The sequence below is a fragment of the Rhineura floridana genome, chromosome 10 (genome assembly GCF_030035675.1).
Source record: "Rhineura floridana isolate rRhiFlo1 chromosome 10, rRhiFlo1.hap2, whole genome shotgun sequence".
Lineage (NCBI taxonomy): Eukaryota > Metazoa > Chordata > Lepidosauria > Squamata > Rhineuridae > Rhineura > Rhineura floridana.
The window spans coordinates 55,646,448-55,663,534 of record NC_084489.1 but is presented as its reverse complement, the minus strand read 5'-3'; the positions used below and the strand labels follow the sequence as shown (position 1 = coordinate 55,663,534).

Genomic DNA, 17,087 nt, shown 5'->3' with positions numbered 1-17,087 from the left:
CTATGCAATATGGCCCACTTTGGACATGATCCGAAATGCCAGGCACACATGGACCTCAGTGCAAGCAGGAATTTCTCCTTTTATTTGTGTAATGGAGTGCTGGCTTTCAAGTGCTTTGGTTCCTATCTAGACCAGTTCATCATTGCTTCCCTACCTGAAGAGCCTTCTCATATATGTACTTACCAGCAGTCCCACCATGCCATTTCCAGAACACAGGCTATGAGTAGTCAGAAGCGGCTTGTGATGTGGTATGGCTCCAGTGCTATTGAGAGTGTGTCAAAGTACCCTGCAGCACAAGCTTAGGTTCGCACATAAAGAGGCTCTCCTCCTATACCAGTCCTGTCTTTGCTTTTTAAAACTTGATTTTAAATATCAAAGTGGGCTTTCAAAGTGCTTGGTTAATACTTCATTGTGTACTGCTCAACTGTAAATTTAAACAAACATAAAGCACAATATTTTCTTCTTAGCAACTAATACTTGAAGATGTTGTTTCCTGACTGCTAAAACAATTAAAAATCAAAATATGACAAAATATGACACCACTGAATTAAAATCATAGCTGCCTTTGCATACTAATTTAGACTATGAGCGAAGTGCACAAACCAGTCCACTCAGCAGATCATTCATAAGAATACTGTACTTTACCAGTGTAATTTTGAAAAAATCTCCAGACGTGTTCAATATGCATTCTGAGATATCTTTAGTTATTCCAACTCAAACTTTAAAATCAGATCATTTTTCTAAGATAGAAATTGAATGATCCTACATTTTGTCAGGGTGATTCACAACTCATATTAGTAAACTTCTTTTAATTTCCTATTTCTTTATCTCTCCCTTCCAAAACAGGACAGGGACTTCTGTTCAAATAAATAATATTTCCAGGGATGGTGAACATTATGAACGGAGTGTTCTAATCTATGTGTACACAAATACAGGGTATGGTGAGTGATAGATAAAAACCAAAACATTGTATCTTTTCTTACACTGTTTATAAATAAGATTTTCATCAGTAGTCATGAATCTTAAGAAAATTATTTATTGTTTTCTATTTTCTTATCAGTGGATTGCTCATTTATCCAAACACTGAGGAACGAAATGGTTCACAGCCCAGGAATAGAAGCTGGGCATTTGAATTTTGAAGTGTGGAAAATAACAGGCTGCAAATAGGCTGAATAGTTGAGCAGGAAAGATGGCTTACAGCAGGGTTAAAACAGCATTCCATAAGGGGAGATGTTTTTGCCTTGATTATTCATGGCTTGTAATCAAATGAAGGGAGCAACTTAGAATGAGCATAATATAAACAAGAAAAAAGTTACAAATTATATTAGCAGCCGCCTAGGCAGGCTGTTCTATCCACTCATCTCTCTCTCTCCCTCCCTCCCTCCCTCCCTCCCTCCCTCCCTCCCTCTCTCTCTCTCTCTCTCTCTCTCTCTCCCTCCCTCTCTCTCCCTCCCTCTCCCTCTCCCTCTCCCTCTCCCTGTCTTTCACTCACTCACTCACTCCCCTAATTCATAGCATCTACACAGAGCTTGGAAGTAACTAGTTACAAGTAACGAATTACTTGTAATTCATTACTTTTTTGAGTAACGAGTGGGTAATTCCTCTACATTTTAATTGTAATAGAACTAGGAGTAATTTTACTACTTTTTTGGAGTAATTGTAACATTTCCAGAATTACTTTTGGGCATTACTTGGGGGGGGAGCAGGGGAAGTCTTCTGCTCCTCTGATTTGTGGATGAAAATCATGTGCCTCAAACTGGGCTTCTGTGCAGTGTCGCTCTTTCCTCATGCTCTGTGGATGGGCAAGAGGCGACGAGGGAGAAGGCGGAGAGTGAGACGGGGTGGAGTGGAGTGGAGTGTGTGTGTGTGAGAGAGAGAGTGAGAGAGTGTGTGTGTGTGTGTGTGTGTGTGTGTGAGAGAGAGAGAGAGAGAGAGAGAGAGAATACTGTGTTTGCACTTGGCACACAAAGTGGCCTCCACCACCCTCTCTGCCTACTGTGCTGCATTTGCAGTATTTTAACTTTTTTGCGTCTCAGGGGAAAATGTTTGCTTGAGTGAGTGTCCCTTAGTTGGTGGCAGGGCAGAGTCCGGGAGCTGGTTAAGTGAGAGAGATTATGCTGGCTGGCTGAGTGGGGGGGTTGCACTGGGTTTGGTGTGCAAAGATCTGAGTAGTGGCCTCAGCCTCCCTCCCCACCACCCTTACCAGCGGAGAGACCACCATTGCTATCTTATGATCCAGTGCCTGCAGGGGGAAGAGGACCATCACCGCCCAGGGAGGGAGAGCCATCTGCCTGCTTGTGCTGCTGCTGCTGCTTGGCTAACATCTCTGCTCTCTCCTTCTTGGGCTCCTGCTCTGCACGTGGGCACCTTGCAGGACCAGGCCCCAGGTACTCAGCCAGCTGTGCCTGATACTGTTCCATCTGTCCCTTCTTTGGAAGGGATATATAAGCCGGCTGGCTGAGGGGGCTTGGGAGACCCACTGCCTGCAGGGGGAAGAGGGCCATCACCGCCCAGGGAGGGAGAGCCATCTGTCATCTGTTATCATCTGTCGCTTGCCTGGAACTGAATTGCCTTCGGTGCTTTGGTTGTGGGCGCTGTTGCTGCTGCTGCTACAGCCTTTGATCGCTTTGTCATTGACCCGAGTGTGGACGCCGCCATCATCATCATTGTTATTTGTCGTCTTATGTTGTTGTGTTGTATGAGTGAGGATTGTGTTGTGTGTGTGTCAGTGTGTGTGTGTGTATGAATTTTCTGTGTTTTTAATATGTGCCTGGGAGAGAGGATTTTATGTGTAGCGGGGGGACTTTCGGGGCCCCCGATTAATGTAGTGACGGGTAATGGGAGGTATGGTGTTAGGAGGAGAACATGCCAGGTAAGGGGAACTCGTCCCAGACAAGTCGTGTCTGTGCCCTGTTCCGGTTCTCCTCATATCCACAGGATTTCGGGTTGTCCTATCAGCCAGCTCTCGGATCTCCAAGTGCTGCTTTTAAATGCCAGGTCGGTATATAATAAAACCTCCCTAGTCCATGATATAATTGTGGATGAGGGCGCCGACCTGGCATGCATAACTGAGACCTGGGTGGGGGAGCAGGGAGGAGTTGCCCTCTCCCAGCTTTGCCCACCCAGGTACATGGTCCAGCACTGTGGTAGATCCGAGGGCCAGGGAGGGGGGGTCACCGTGGTCTATAAGAGCTCTTTTCTTCTCACCAGGCACCCTGTCCAGGCGGTGACTGGCCTGGAGTGTCTCCACCTTGTGTTGGGCCAGCGAGACAGATTGGGAATTCTGTTGGTGTACCGCCCACCTTGCTGCCCAACAGCTTCCCTAGCTGAGCTGACTGAGATAGTCTCGGAGGTGTTGTTGGGATCCCCTAGACTTTTGGTACTGGGGGATTTCAACATCCATGCCGAGGCTGTCTTATCTGGGGCAGCTCAGGACTTCATTGCCGCCATGACAACAATGGGGCTGTCTCAATTTTCTACTGGCCCAACGCATGTGTCGGGACATACTCTTGATTTGATCTTCGCCACTGGTCATGGAGATGGTGATCTGCAGGTGGGGTGTTTTTCATCTACCCCATTGTCATGGACAGATCACCGCCTGCTGAGATTTAGGCTTACAGTGTCCCTTTCCCTCTGCAAAGGTGGGGGACCCATTAAGTTGGTCCGCTCCTGGAGACTAATGGATCCTCTGGGTTTTCAGAAGGCTCTGGGAGACTTTCCGGCTGATAAGACTAGTGCTCCTGTCGAGGCCCTGGTCGAACTGTGGAATATGGAAATGACCCGGGCTGTTGACACGATCGCTCCTGCGCGCCCCCTTCGATGTAGAGCTCATACAGCTCCGTGGTATATCCCGGAGCTGAGAGTGATGAAACAAGAGAGGAGGAGGCTTGAGTGCAGATGGAGGCGAACTCCTGACGGATGCAATTATGCTTTGGTAAGTGCCTCCACTAAGTTGTATATAGAAGCGGTAAGGGCAGCAAAAAAGTGTTATTTTGCTGCCACTATTAGATCATCTTTATGCCGCCCAGCGGAGCTTTTTAAGATAGTACGAGGGCTTTTACACTCTAGCCCTCAGGACACCACAGAGTCATCTGAAGCCCGCTGCAACGAGTTTGCGGGGCACTTCCAAAATAAAATCGCATGCATCCGTAGGGATCTCGACTCTAATGTTAGGACAGTTGAATCCATTGAGGTACCTGGATCACGGTCTTGTCCTCAATTATTGGATGAGTTTCAGTTGGTGCAGCTTGAGGAAGTTGACAAGATGCTTGGACTGGTGCGTGCAACCACGTCGGTACTGGACCCTTGCCCCTCTTGGCTAGTAAAAGCTAGCCGGGCTGGAACTGCCGGCTGGGCCAAGGAAGTGATCAATGCCTCCTTGAGAGAGGGAGTTGTCCCTCGCTGTCTCAAGGAGGCTGTAGTGAGACCTCTTTTGAAGAGGTCGTCCTTGGATCCAGATAATTTGAACAACTATCGACCGGTAGCGAATGTCCCATTTCTGGGCAAGGTCTTGGAACGGGTGGTTGCCAGCCAGCTCCAGGCGCTCTTGGATGAAACCGATTATCTAGATCTGTTTCAATCCGGTTTCAGGCCCGGTTTTGGCACAGAAACAGCCTTGGTTGCCCTGTGAGATGACCTTTGTCGGGAGAGGGACAGGGGGAGTGTAACTCTGTTGATTCTCCTTGATCTCTCAGCTGCTTTTGATACCATCGGCCATGGTATCCTTCTGGAGAGACTTGCGGAGTTGGGAGTCGGGGGTACTGCTTGGCAGTGGCTCCGCTCCTACTTGGCGGATCGTCTCCAGAAGGTAGTGCTTGGGGAGCATTGCTCAATACCCTGGACTCTCCATTGTGGAGTCCCTCAGGGATCGGTTCTGTCCCCCATGCTTTTCAACATCTACATGAAGCCTCTGGGTGCGGTTATCCGGAGTTTTGGAGTGCGTTGCCATCAGTATGCTGATGACACGCAGCTCTATTTCTCCTTTTCATCTTCTTCAGGTGAGGCTGTTGATGTGCTGAACCATTGCCTGGCCGCGATAATGGACTGGATGGGAGCTAACAAACTGAAACTCAATCCAGATAAGACTGAGACGCTGTTGGTGAGTGCCTTTTCCGCACAGATGGAGGATGTTCATCCGGTTCTGGATGGGGTTACACTCCCCCTGAAGGAACAGGTTCGTAGTTTGGGGGTTCTTTTCGATCCTTCCTTGTCACTTGAGGCTCAGGTAGCCTCGGTGGCTTGGAATGTGTTCTACCATCTTCGATTGGTAGCCCAACTACGCCCCTATCTGTGCGGTGACGACCTCGCCTCAGTTGTTCATGCTCTAGTGACCTCTAGACTGGATTACTGTAATGCACTCTACGTGGGGCTGCCCTTGAAGACGGTTCGGAAGCTGCAGCTAGTGCAAAATGCAGCAGCCAGACTGTTGACGAGGACCAATTGGTCCTCACATATTACACCTATTCTGGCCCGCTTGCACTGGTTGCTGATTTGTTTCCGGGCCAGATTCAAGGTGCTGGTATTGACCTATAAAGCCTTACATGGTGTGGGCCCGCAATACCTGATGGAACGCCTCTCCCGCTATGAACGTACCCGTGCACTTCGTTCGACATCTAAGGCCCTCCTCCGAGTACCGACTCATCGAGAAGCTCGGAGGGTAATGACAAGATCCAGGGCCTTTTCGGTGGTGGCCCCCGAATTGTGGAACAGTCTCCCTGAGGAGGTACGCCTGACGCCTTCGTTGTTATCCTTTCGGCGCCAGGCTAAAACCTTCCTATTCTCCCAGGCATTTTAATGCATTTTATATATTTTAATGTTTTAATGTTTTAGTTATCTCAATACTGTTTAGTGTTATTATGTATCTGTATTTTATATCTAGTGATTTTTGTTGATTTATTGTATTATTGTATGTTGTACACCGCCCAGGGAGCCATTGGCTATGGGCGGTTTATAAATGAAATTAAATAAATAAATAAATAAATAAAATGAATAAAAATAATTATTCTACTACCTCTGTATGTGTTTGTTTATTTTTAATGTTGTTTTAGGCTACTTAGATGTGCAGCAGCAAAGGCAGCACCTCATAGGCGGTTTTTTTAAAGTAACTGAAATGTAATTATAGTGATTACTTTGGAGGAAAAGTAAAGTAATCAGTTACTTTCAGAGCAATTGTAATTGTAACAGTAATTACTACTTTTTGGGCCATGTAACTGTAATTTATTACTTTTTAAAAGTAATCTTCCAAGCTCTGCATCTACATAATTAATAGTCCTATTCAGGTGTTATGCCTGAACAGGAAAGGTAAACCTGAGTAACTTGTATGCTCTCCATTGGCATTTGATTGGCCACTGTGAGAACGGAATGCTGGAGTGAATTAGCCTTTGGTCTGATCCTAAGAGCTTATGTTCCAGTGGGCTCAATGCATATCAAAAGAAAGATAATTTTAATCATATCAACCAAGCTTTCCATCACTTGTTTTACTTTTAAAACATTTGGTTATTCCTAAATTATCAAGTAGATCACTACTGGAGTAAAGTTTATCTGCATCTTAGTTTCTTATCTATTTATTTAAATAATGGCAACAATTTTTAGAATAGTAGCTGTGAGTGCCAGGAAATCCTCCTCACTTCAAATCTCATATCCATTAATTTAGGCAAGCCTCCCATTCCTGCTTCAAGTTCACACTTGCAATATAATGATGATAGTGCTGACCTGTTTTACAGAGTTGTCAGAATTGTTTGGATGATTACCTAGTTCACACATCATGTTAAGCTAAACCATGGCTTAGTGTGAATGTGGGGGCTTTTGGAGAGGAATGCACAGATAGTTTGCTTCTCCCTGGTCCTTTTTTTGCTGATGTGCCATGCTGAGTAATCCAAGGTTTGACTTAGCATGTCATCTGAACTCCAACTCATGGTTATCCTCTTTTCAGACTAACCACCAGCTGTAACCAACATTTGTTCTTGTTTTACAACTCATAGTTACTCCAGGAAAGACAAACTGTGAGCCTGGATTCATGTGACATGCTGAGCTAAATTTTGGTTTGACAAAAGGACTGGCTGCAAGTTCCTCTTCATATACATATTCACATTAAGCCAAGATTTGATTTAGCATAATGTGCAAACCAGGCCATTGCATTTGAAGTGCTGTGAATACTGTTTATTTAAAAAATTACTTATATGCTGCCTTTTTTGAGCATAGTCTACCTAAGACAGTTTACAGTAGCATAAAAACACAGTGAATACAACAGTCTAAAATAATGTTAACAAAGACATCAACGTCAACAATTTATTGCTTAAATATGAAGTATTAAAATCAGCTTATATGGGTGGTAACTCATAAGTGAACTATGTGTCTTTTCCCCCTGGGAAATATGCCATCATAGATGTAGTTCTCTCTTTTATAAGCTTGCAAACTTTGGAAGCAAAGAATGAATACCTTTTTGCAAAGTGAAAATGGTTACTCTATGGAACATGCAGCCTTATGAGAAGAATAATGCTGATTTTGGAATTTAATAGTGACTTGCATTCATTTATGAAGCATTTTGTTTCATTTGATTTTTTTTTAAATAATAGGAAACAGCTGGTGTGAAAGCCAAAACTTTGATGTATGCTTTTAGCGGGGGGTGGGGGCAGGATAAGAAATTGAGAAATGTCAAAAAAGATTGTATATTCATTGTAGAGGAGGCTTAAGGTGTAAATAAATCTCTTTTTTATTGTATCACATTTCTGATGTATTTGGTCTTTATTCTTTCAGCTGTTGAAATGATGCAACTGCTTTAGAATTTGAAAGCCCTTAAATTTAGTCCCTGCTTGAGACCAGCAGAAACCTGGATATAATTTGAAGAATGAAAGTCTAGTAAGATGGTCTTTTGTCTGTAGCAAAATACATATTGAGAGTGATAGTGGGGGGGATTTTTTAGTCTAAAATTATGTAGGCTTGTTATGAGAACACCACTTTTGAAAGTAGTGACAGCTACAGTACAATCAGTGTATGTATTAGTGGCGTAGATACTAGCAAAAAAGTGTATGGCAAATAAAACCTGTAATCTGCATGTTTTGGAAATATTAGTTGAGCAATAATGAGTTCAAGATGCATCTTTATGAACAGGAGACTTGGAGATGGCAGTATCCAAATCTATGTATTGTTGCATACAAGCAGTTTCCTTGTAACTCAAGTAGCCAGATAATTTGCCGCTTCTCTGCCACGTATATCTCCAGGGCTATGTTGGGAGATGGGCAGTCTCTACCCATCCTTGACCTAAAATCTTTAGATGTGAGGATTAATTGGTCTTTCATTAAAGCCCATGTGGTTTCTGCTGTAGGTTATTGGGCTAATTGCTGATGCAAACTAAGAGTGAACCACCTTTTTAATTCATGTGTTGAATTCATTAAATCCTTCAAGAACAAAGTGTTTCCTATGTGATCAAGGATTTACTTGTCTAATTGGTCTAGCTGCTTTGCTAGCATAATACACCTGGATTATTTATTTATTTATTTATTATTTCATTTGTATCCCGCCCTTCCTCCCAGCAGGAGCCCAGGGCGGCAAACAAAGCATTAAAAACACTTTAAAACATCATAAAAACAGATCTTAAAATACATTAAAACAAAACAGCGTTAAAAATATTTTTTAAAAAACAACTTTAAGAAAGGGTTAAAAACATTATTAAAAACATATTAAGCGATTCTGACACAGACGCAGACTGGGATAGGTCTCAACCTAAAAGGCTTGTTGAAAGAGGAAAGTCTTCAAAAAGCGCCAGAAATATAGCCTGCCTAATATTCAAGGGGAGGGAATTCCACAGGGTAGGTGCTGCCACACTAAAGGCCCGTTTCCTATATTGTGCAGAACGAACCTCCTGATAAGATGGTATCTGCAGGAGGCCCTCACCTGCAGAGCGCAGTGATCGACTGGGTATATAACGGGTAAGACGGTCTTTCAGGTATCCCGGTCCCGAGCTGGATTGATTAGGAATTACCTAGCTATTGTATGGTCACAGTGCAGGTGCCATTCCCTCACATTTATTTCCTTTAAAGACAGAGTCCGGAAATAGTTCTTGACAATTGAGCCCCAAATCCCCCAAGTATGACCTAGAGTTTGTGGAAGCTTCCAACCACATACTGGAGAACAAGCAAGATGTATTTCTTGTTTTTTGAGTGAGAGAGTTTTTAAGGGCTAGTGTCTTCACATGGGTAACGATCCATCTCATTTATGGACATGACACTTCCATCATATTTTACTAAGCTCTTTCTGAATAGATAACTCTTTGTTCATTCCCCAACTCTTAAAGTCAAGGTTTATGCCACAGACATCCATAGGAACTTATGAAGCTACCTTTTACTGAGTCAGATCATTGGCCTGTCTAGCTCAATATTGACTACACTAACTGTCACCAGCTGCTCAGGGTTTCAGGCAGGAGTCTTTATGGAGATGCCAGGGATTGAACCTGGGACCTTCTGCTTGCAAGGCATATGCTCTACATTGGCCTATGGCCTTTCCCTAGAGAGCAGCCTTTTAGTTCTAGGATAGCATTTCCTTTGGATGGAAGATGGAATCAGTTTCTGAACTTGCCAGGGGGAAGAGCAGGCCCAACTTGCCCAGGCTAGCCTTGGTTGGCTTGTAAGGTGATTGTTGTTTAAGCCTCTCGGAGTATCATGTTTTCATGTGCTCTATTTCCTCCCTGGAAGCTCTGGTTAGGGATCAGTAGGCCCTGGTGCTTGCAGGGAAAGAAGAGAAACATAGATTTATCCTGTTCTCCCCACTCATGAGTTGTGGCGGTTGCTGTACTCACAGCTAAGCACTTGGGGCCAAGGAGATCTCTCCCCAAACTCACATTATTGGGGATAGTGGAGTGACAGCAGCCCAGCAGCAAGATTGATATTGGGGACACCTATTTTCTACATGGCAGGAATCCACCATAGACACCTGGTTACTGGAGATGGTCTCAAACGATCCTATGCTGGAGTACCAAGCGAGCCCAGGAATGGATCTATCAAATTAGCATCTTAAAAAAACCTGGGATATCAGGTGATGCTTGCAGCCATACAAAATTTATTGGACATAGAATGGGACATGGGGTGGAAGCAATAGAATGTGTACCTTATTCCTTGTATCCTTTCCGTATTTTTAAGACCCATTAGAGCAGCCTTTCCCAACCAGTGTGCCTCCAGATGTTGGACCACAACTCCCATCAGCCTCAGCCAGCATTGCCAATGGTCAGGAAGATGGGAGTTGTGCTCCAACAGCATCTGGAGGCACACTGGTTGGGAAAGGCTGCATTAGAGAATATGGATGTGAAGGTTTATTTCAGATATGTATATACCTATTTAATATTCAGAATTTCTAAGCAATGTACATAAAATACTTTTTAAAAAACCAAATAAAGAACAAGAACAATATGTTTGCCTGGAAATGACTCAAATGATAAAACCAAGAACAAACATTTCTGGATGGAGAATACTAAAATTGAGAGATGGAGCTCTTTCAGGAAGATTACCTGCTGCCTTTGCACAAGACAGTCACTTTAATATAGAAAATAGTTTTGCATATAATATAAGAGACCACCTGTACAAAAAGTACTTCTGTCTGGCTTGTCTTTGGTTCTGTTAATATTTTACCAAAGCTCTGATAATTCTGGTGAAATTTCTGTGGATGAGTTAGTAATTTCCAGCTATTATCAGGATTATATCCTGATAAATTCCCCTTCCCTTCAACAAGGTCACAAGGTTGTCCAGACTATGGTCTACTGCCACAGGGACCGTGGATTTGTGGAATATTGCTCCAAAACTGCAATTGTATAGTGGCCATTTTGGAGTGACAGTGGATGTGGCAAATAACATGATGTTCCTGTCAGGAACATCACTTGGTGGTCTTCAGGTGTTTATGGAGCTGGCATAAGTGGTGGACATGGTGGTGGCTTTGTCTAGATATCATGCCAGGCTTCTTCAGAGGTTTCTTTCTTTTATTGCTGCAGTAACAGGTAACATCATGTGAACACCTGTTCCTTATGAAGGGTAAGAGACTCACTGAGCTTGTAGTTCTGCCCAACATGTTTGGCTCAAAGCATGTGTCTTTAACCATATAAGCTACATATGACAGATTGGATGGAGAACCTATTGTGAGGATTACGTAACTCAGAGGTTCAGTTTGCATTACAAAGCACACATGAGCATTAACAAGCCTGAAGTCTTTACAAGATGAAACTTCTCTCATCTACAGGTGCAGGTGTTGTGTTTACCCAGTGAATGTAGCCCTGAGTCTGAGGTGGTAGAAAAGTGGTAACACTCCCCCCCCCTGTCAGTTCAAGCTGTGGTCTGTAACTGGAGATTTCAAGAAGTTGAGTGTGACTAATAGAGATTGACAGATGAGCAGGATGACCAGACCTAAAGGATAGTTTGCCTGAGCTGAAAGCAACCTTTGTGTGTTTGTGTATTACTTTTAAAGAAATAGTATTTGTATAGTATATTTACTTATAAGCTGATCTTTCTTTTTGAGTTTTCTCAGCTGTACTGACTTTATTTATTCAGTTGACTTGTCGAAGGGAGAATCCTGAACACAATATTTATTATTGCACCCTATTATCTACATGTATCACAGCACTCCTTTTGGTATCTGGCCTTTAGAATCACCCTATCATTTCCCCTTGTGTTTTTTGTACCATTCAGTTTTAACATTGTTATAGTGAAATGCTCTTTTGTCATGATGGGTGGAATGTGGTACGGGAGAAGTTTTATATGCTATGCGGAGCTTTGAGGGTTGTGCGGTGTCTATGTATGCATTCAGCATTCCAAGACCCATTGGGCTACTATCATGAGTGAATCTCATCTTGACGCAGGCTGGGCTGGTGATGTACAGTCTGTAGAATGTAACAGGCAAGTTTTGCCGCCCTGGGCTCCTAGAAGGAGGAAGGGTGGGATATAAATTTAATAAATAATTAAATAAATAAGTCTAGCAGTACTTTTTTCTATAGGACATGCAGTAGAGTAGGGGTAGCCAATGATAGTGTCCTGTAATTTTTGCTGGAGTGCTACTCCTGTTAGCCCTAGCCCACATGGCCTGTTAGATCAAGGAAGGTGGGAGCAGTTCAGCAGCATCTCTTAGGATCTCGCGTTGGTCACTCCTGTGGTAGCGAGTAACATTTTATGCCTTTACTTAACATGTGTTGATCCAAATGCAGGGAGCGTTCACATGCCTGCACTGCATAGACTCAGGGTGATGGCATGTGCCCCATCTAGTTGGAATGATAGTCTTCAGCACTTGGCTATGAGGCAGAGTTCATTCCCTGTCTCTCAGGCTGCTGCTAAACAATCTGACACCTGATGTAGAAGAAAGGGATGGAAGCGAAGAAAAGATAAACAATATGCTATTTCAATTGCACATGCTTAGGCTTGGTTACAGGCTTAGTAGTCTGCCTAGCAGCAATAGAAGTATAGCCTTCTTTCCTTGTTGTCTCATGGAATTGAGACAGAGAAGGCTGCTGCGGCTTCAAAGTAGCACAAGTTCTGAACTGTTGCAATTGTGGTGCCTCACTTTCCACTTGGTTTGAGAAGTGATAGAGAACATGAAATGTTTTCTTGTAACATAGTGCTGGATAAAAAGAGGGGCTTTAAGTAGCAAGAGCAGTTTTACATATTTTTATTTATTCAAAGTACTTTATAGGCTGCCCTTTAGTTTAACAACTTCCAGGGCAGCTCCAGTCATGTGTTTATGTGGTCTCAGTTTGTTTGAATTTGGACCTGTATAAATAAAATGCACAGTGTCAGTGCAGCAGCCCCCAAGCCCTCACAATCTAGTGTCTAGATTCTAAATTGCGGCTTCTATAAAATATATTATATACAGACTCCAAGGAGTGAAAGTTTGCTTTTTCTTACATCTATTCTTGTTTAAAAATAGACCTGTGACATCTTGAAGGCTAACAAATTGATGGCCCAGTTTCCAGTTTTCAATGTCAGTGGTTCCCAAACTTTTTTTCCCACGGACCATCTGAAAATAGTTGATGGTCTTGGTGGACCACTTAATGATTTTTCTGCCTGTTGTAGCAATTCTATTTGCTGTGCTAGAGGCTGTATGCTTTTTAAATTTTCTTTTTTATGCTGCTTTTACTACGTATATATTGCATTTTATTGAATTCTATAGAATTCAAATTGTACTGCAATAAAATACAATAAAGGAACTAAAAGAAATAATAAAAATACAGCTAAAAACAACTAAAAATCAATATGAATATTTAATGCAGACATGCCATGGATCACCTGAATGAAACTTGTGGACCACTGGTGGTTCACACACCACAATTTGGGAGCCCCTGATCTGTAGTACTTTTTAAAATTAAATGAACCCAAGACTTTACTTATGTGATATTCTCTCCAGTTAGTATCTTGTCTGGGCCACCTTGCCTACATCTAAAAGTCTTTAGTTGTTTTTAACTGTTTTTGTTGATTATTTAAATGTTTCTTGTAAGCTGCTTAGAGGTTTTCTTCCCATTGAGCAGTATATAAATTTTGATAAATAAATTTATAGCATTAACACACCAGAGATTGTGGTCTGGGTGAATGCTATGCAGATGTGCTAATGCTGCATGCATAGTGGCTGACAGCCCAGTCTAAATGTGAAGCCAGCTGTGTGCATTGCCACATGCTGCAGAGGTATTGCTTGCCCTGTACCATTTTTAAATTAAGCGTAAGACATCTGTGTTTAGTTTTAATCTGATCTGCCTCTGTGTGGATCAGGTTCACTTTCTTTCAAGTTTCTAAGCAATGTTGTTGATATAAAGACGTAAGAAGAGCCCTGCTGGATCAGGGCAAAGGCTCATCCAGTCCAACATCCTGTTCTCACAGTGGCCAGCCAGATGCCTATGGGAAGCTCACAAGCAGGACACAAACAAAGTAACAATCTCCTACTTGTGATTCCCAGCAACTGGGCAGAACATAGCCATTGTGGCTAGCAGCCATTGGTAGTCTTATATCCTCTGTGAATTTGTCTAATCGTTTTAAAGCTATCTAGGTTGGTGGCCATTACTACATATTGTGGAAGCTAATTCCATAGTTAAACGTAATTGTTACATTAATTAAGTTGCCCCAGCTTTTTTTTTAATCAAAACAAACTGTGAGACTTATTGTGAACCATACAAAAACTATTTTGAACAATTTGGAAGAAGCATAGCATTTGCAGTGTGATAGTTTGCATCAATTTCAAAGCTAATAACTATATATTTTTTCTAGGTGAATTAGCTTATAGTGCACTTTGCTTGGAACAGTCTCAGTCCTTAGGTCTTATTAAGCTTTGCTGAACCTTTGTTACTGCATCAAATGCAGGACTCCTTTTAGGCTTTCGGCAACTTTACAGCTGAGCTGCTAGATAGTTCATATGTAAGGTCTTGCAGGCATAATGTTGACGAAACTCAATGTACCAATTAGAATTAGACCAGCTTACTCTAACATGATGCCTTCCAGATGTTTTGAACTCCCATCACTCCAGCTAGCATGGCCAATGGTCAGGACTTAGGAAGTTGCAGTCCAAGACATCTGGAGGGTAGCAGGCTAGGAAAGGCTGAGTTAGACTAATACATTGTTCACCCTTATTGATGGCAGTGATTCATATTCTACAATATCGTGGTGCTCTTGGTTTTGTGACTAGGAGCAGTAGGGGCATTAATGGGAACTTCAAACTATGGAGTTTTTTAAAAAATTGGCCAGGCTATAATTACCCCTCCCATAAAGTACCTTCACAAAGTTGATGTACTGTCAAATGTTGTCGTATGCCGTTTCTTTTTCCTCTTTTTCCTCCTGCCCCTCCCTTTGTACAATTTTACATGATTTGTATTTTTGTTTCAGAAAATAACTGAATTGGTCATAATTAGCTTATCCCCCCCAAGCTTCTTATAAGTTGCTCTGTTGTACATTTTTTGGCCCTAGTTCGTTATTCCACTGAAGATATCTTATGATGTAAATTTATATCCCTATCCCCCCAACCCTATGATGCTGTAAACCATTTAGACAGCATGTGCACAGTTACATTGGCTGCAATGCTGCTGCAGAGTTTGAGTAGAATACCTTCCTGGGAACTCCACAGGCAAGTCCATCGCATTTTCTTAAGAAAACAAAGCAAAACAAAACCCTTCCTTCCTATATCTGTGTGCTGATGAAATTTAGACAGAGAAATCTCCTTCCTTGATTATCATCAACACCTTCCACACTGCATCTCTGCAGAGAATATCCTTCCTTGAGGGATTTCTTTGTTTTTCAGCTTATAATTTCCCCCTTTCCTAGCTGTAGTACAGCCGTACCATTTCAGCTTGCTAGTGCAGAAAGATGTTGTGAATTCAGTTGCTGTGAATCAGACTGGCCTGACTGCAAACACTAATGTTCCTAGTGGCATGTTAAAGAGTCGTAGGTGAATCTAACCTAACCCTTTGTACTACAAAACGGTAAGGCTGTGTTTGTTTTTAAAATAAGGGATGAATTGAATTCCTGTCTTCTTACTAAACCTGAGCCCTGGTTATAACATGTTTGCAACTTGAGCAGTATTCATTCTGTGTGCATGCTGGGCTTTCTCTCTATTTGCTTTGAAATGTGTTAAACGGAGGCAGATAATGTTGGGGCTATCTCAAAATGACCCACAAGACCATATACCCTCCTGAGATGCTGGAGGGGAGGGAGAGCACCTTTCTCTATGAAAATAGGTGGAGAAGGATTTAAGAGCTGTGCTTCTTGCTATATCTCTTTATCTCTTAGACTGTTTTATTACAGTATAAAAAGGATGCTGTAGATGATTTTGCTCGTATATGCTTGGCTGAGTGCCCTCCGGGACAAGTGGATGAAGGACGTGACCAATCACTTTTTCATCACTGCAAACAAGTCTGTGTCATGCTGGATCTAGATGGAATAAATGGCTTCAGTAAATTAGAGGCTTTTCTTAATGTGGAAGGGAGGGAAGGCATGTACTGAAAGGAACCTTGAAGAAAATATTAAACAACATGACTGAGGTCAGCGGATTTATTTGTGTTCATTACCTGTGTGTTGGCTATATAGCTATGTTCTGAGATATTTTAAATGGCTGTATGAAAGCACTGGCAGCAATTTAGCTCTTGAGTGGAATGATTCAGCATGTAGGAAAGCTTGTTGCAGGTGCATGTTATATTAAAAAAAACCCATGTTTTAAAACCCAGTAGTGATTAGTACAAAACAGACAGTATGCAAGCCATACATGGGCACAGGAATAGACTAGCAAATATGTTACAGCACAAGATAAGCCATGAACTTCATTTTATCTGAAACGTGATGGATTGACCTCTCATCCAGTTTTCTTGCATTCATGCTTTAGTTAATTCCATTTAATAAATTAGAGGAGCTATACTGGCATTGAAATGTATTTAATGAACCACAGATTTAAATTTATATTTTTGTTGTTGAAATGTCAAACTGAATTTTGTCTATTTTTAGCATGAAGAACACTTTGTAAATATCTGTGGTGGATACTACTACCTGTAGAATCAGGTTGATGAATTTTTGAGCCATATATAATAATGTAGCAACATATTAATGGCTACTTGATACATGTGAGTCTAGCAGATAATTATATCTAGATTCTCCCTGCACCTTGATCCTAAATACATTGCTTAACAGCAACCCCCATTGAAATCAGTAAGACTTTCTCCCAAGGAATATATCTAGGATCAGGGCATAAGTCTCTTTATAGAAGCTTCCTCTTTACCCAGGCGTTTTAGTATTTTTAGTATTTTAATATTTTAATATTTTGTATTTAATGTTGTAAAGAGTTATATGTTCATCTTTTTCTAATTACTTTTTGACTTGTATTTAATGGGTTTAATTATGTTAATCTTAGTTTTTGTTGTATGTTTAAATTGGTGATTTGATGACCAGGTGGTTTTAAATTGAATGTAAAGTGTTTACTTGATGTACACCGCCCAGAGAGCTTTGCTATGGGCGGTATAAAAATTGAATTAAATAAATTCTGATAGAAGGGAAAACTCAGGCCTGTATGCATTGTATTACAAATGTGTTTTCCTTAAATGTGACTGACAGGGGCTGTATTCTTTCTACATACTTAAGTCACAAATTTACATT

At 41.9% G+C, this 17,087-nt stretch overlaps 1 protein-coding gene across 11 annotated transcripts in view; it reads left to right on the top strand.

The window, feature by feature from the left end:
- CDK14 (cyclin dependent kinase 14) overlaps positions 1-17,087 on the top strand; it is a 571,841-nt gene that overhangs the window by 81,486 nt on the left and 473,268 nt on the right. The window lies entirely within an intron of this gene.